This window comes from Myotis myotis, unplaced genomic scaffold (assembly GCF_014108235.1).
Source record: "Myotis myotis isolate mMyoMyo1 unplaced genomic scaffold, mMyoMyo1.p scaffold_m19_p_1, whole genome shotgun sequence".
Lineage (NCBI taxonomy): Eukaryota > Metazoa > Chordata > Mammalia > Chiroptera > Vespertilionidae > Myotis > Myotis myotis.
The window spans coordinates 181,682,147-181,684,899 of record NW_023416313.1 but is presented as its reverse complement, the minus strand read 5'-3'; positions in this window follow the sequence as shown (position 1 = coordinate 181,684,899).

Sequence of the window (2,753 nt, the reverse complement as noted above, 5' to 3'; positions counted from 1 at the left end):
GTCTCTAAGTTCCATCTTATTCTAACCACTTGTTTGCATGTAACTAACATTTTTCTATATCATGTTGGTTTTTTTATCTTTAATGCTCAGGAGCCCAGGTATAGGGGACAGTTAGGTTCAGGGCCTCAGAACTGGTATGGTTAAATGGCATTTAAATATCTACACTAATAAAAGAGAAACATGGGGGGGAGGTTGGGGGTTAATGGGGGGGATGAGGACACATTTGTAATACCTTAACTAATAATAAAAAAAAAAAAAAGAAAAAAAAAAAGAAAAGAGAAACATGGTAATTGGCATACGACCGCTACCCTTTTCATTGGCTAATCAGCGAGATATGCAAATTAACTGTCAGCCAAGATGGTGGCCAGCAGCCAGGCAGCTTGAAACTGACATGAGGCTTGCTTGCCTCAGTGACGGAGGATCGGAGGATCGTTGGAGGAAACCAACGTTCCCCGCCTGGGGCTGCAGGCCTCTGAGCAGGCAGTTTAAGAAACATTGTAACAAATACCACCGGACTTCAGCCAGCAGATTCGCAACATTGTAAGCAGAGGCCAGAAACCTACTTTCAGCCGCGAGCGGAGGCCTAAGAGCTGGAGCCAAGCCTCAAGGTAAAGCTGGCCCAGAATAAAAAAGAAAAAGAAAAAAAGGAGCGGTTGGGAACTTCAGTCACTCCCAGCCTGAAAACAGCCCTCAGCCCCTCACCCAGACTGGCCAGGCACCCCAGTGGGGACCCCCACCCTGATCCAGGACACCCTTCAGGGCAAACCAGCCGGCCCCACCCATGCACCAGGCCTCTACCCTATATAGTAAAAGGGTAATATGCCTCCCGGCACCGGGATCAGCATGACAGGAGGCAGCGTCCAAACCCCCTGATTACCCTGCGGCTCTGTGTGTGACAGGGGGCGGGGCCCCAACCCCCTGAGCAGCCCTGCTCTGTGCCTGATAGGGGGGAGCTCCCCAACCCCCCCCCCCCCCGGCGGGCCCTGCTCTGTGTGTGATGGGGTAGAGCCATAACCTCCCCATCGGCCCTGCCCTGAGTGTGAGAGTGGCGGCGCCCCAACCCCCTGATCGGCCCTGCTCTGTGGGTGATAGAGGGCGGCGCCCCAACCCCCTGATCAGCCCTGCTGTGTGTGTGACAGGGGATGGCACCCCAACCTCCCCATCGACCCTGCCTTGAGTGTGACAGGGAATGGTGCCCCAACCCCCCAATTGGCCCTACCCTGAGCGTGACAGGGTGGCATCACAACCTCCCAATCTGCCCTGCTCTGTGCATGACGGGGCGGCGCCCCAACTCCCCAATCAGCCCTGCTCTGAGCCTGACCAGGGGCTGCACCTAGGGATTGGGCCTGCCCTCTGCCACCCAGGAGCAGGCCTAAGCCAGCAGGTCGTTATCTCCCGAGGGGTCCCAGACTGCGTGAGGGCACAGGCCGGGGTGAGGAACCCCCCTCCCGCCCCGAGTGCACAAATTTTTGTGCACCGGGCCTCTAGTATAAAATAAATATCAAGAACCGGTTTGGCTCAGTGGATAGAGCATCCGCCTGCGGACTCAAGGGTCCCAGGTTCGATTCCGGTCAAGGGCATGTACCTTGGTTGCGGGCACATCCCCTGTGGGGGGGTGTGCAGGAGGCAGCTGATCGATCTCTCTCATCAATGTTTCTAACTCTCTGTCCCTCTCCCTTCTTCTCTGTAAAAAATCAATAAAATAAATATCAAAAATATAAATCTTTGTTTTACTATGGTTGCAAATATCAAAAATTTCTATATGTGACACGGCACCAGAGTTAAGTTAGGGTTTTTCAAAATGCTGACACACCGAGCTCAAAAGGTTCGCCATCACTGGTCTAGTCTCATCATGTGAGTTCTTTAAAAGCAGAGATTTCTCCAGCTGGTGGAGGAAAAGTCAGAGATTTGAAGCACCAGAAGAATTCAATGCACTGTTGCTGGCCTTGAAGATGGAGGGGCTACACATAAGGCCAGAGAGTGGCTTCTAGTTGCTAACTACCCCCAGCTGACAGCCATCAAGGAAATGGGACTTCAGTCTTACAACCACAAGGAACAGAATTCTGCCAACAACCTGACTGAGCCTGGAAGTGTATTCTTCCCTAGCACCTCCGGAGAAGAGCCAGCCACGACTTGATTTTGACCTTGTAAGAAGACTCTAAGGCTTAGAATCTAAGCAGAGAACCCAACTGGATTTCTGACCTACAGAATTGAGAACTAATCAATGCACGTCAGTTTAGCTGCTAAGTTTGTAATAATTTGTTAAACAGCAATAGAAGATGAATACAGCCCTATACACAACACATAGAGCACACAAATGCCACATCACACATGGTGTGTAACGATCTCACGCATGCTATAGCTCCCCACTCAATCCAGCCTTCTCCTTCATCAGAGCCTCAGAGATGGCCCACATCTCACCATTTCCCTCACTGGCCTCAGTGCTCATGTGAAATGTGTAAATAAAGTACCTACCACAGAGGCACATCATTAGTAATGATAATGATAGAGATCAGCTGAAATGACCTTCTCCTCCTCCCAATCTCAGATTGTAAAATACCTCCCTATCCTTCACAATGACCCAGGAGACATCTCTAGGGAGCCTGTGATGATTAATTTTGTGTCAACTTGATTAAGCTTAAGAGTGCCTGGATAACTGGTAAAACATTATTTCAGGGTGTATTAGGGAGTGTCCAAAAGAGATTAGCATTCAAATCAGAAGACTGAGTGAAGAAGGCTGCCCTTACCAATAA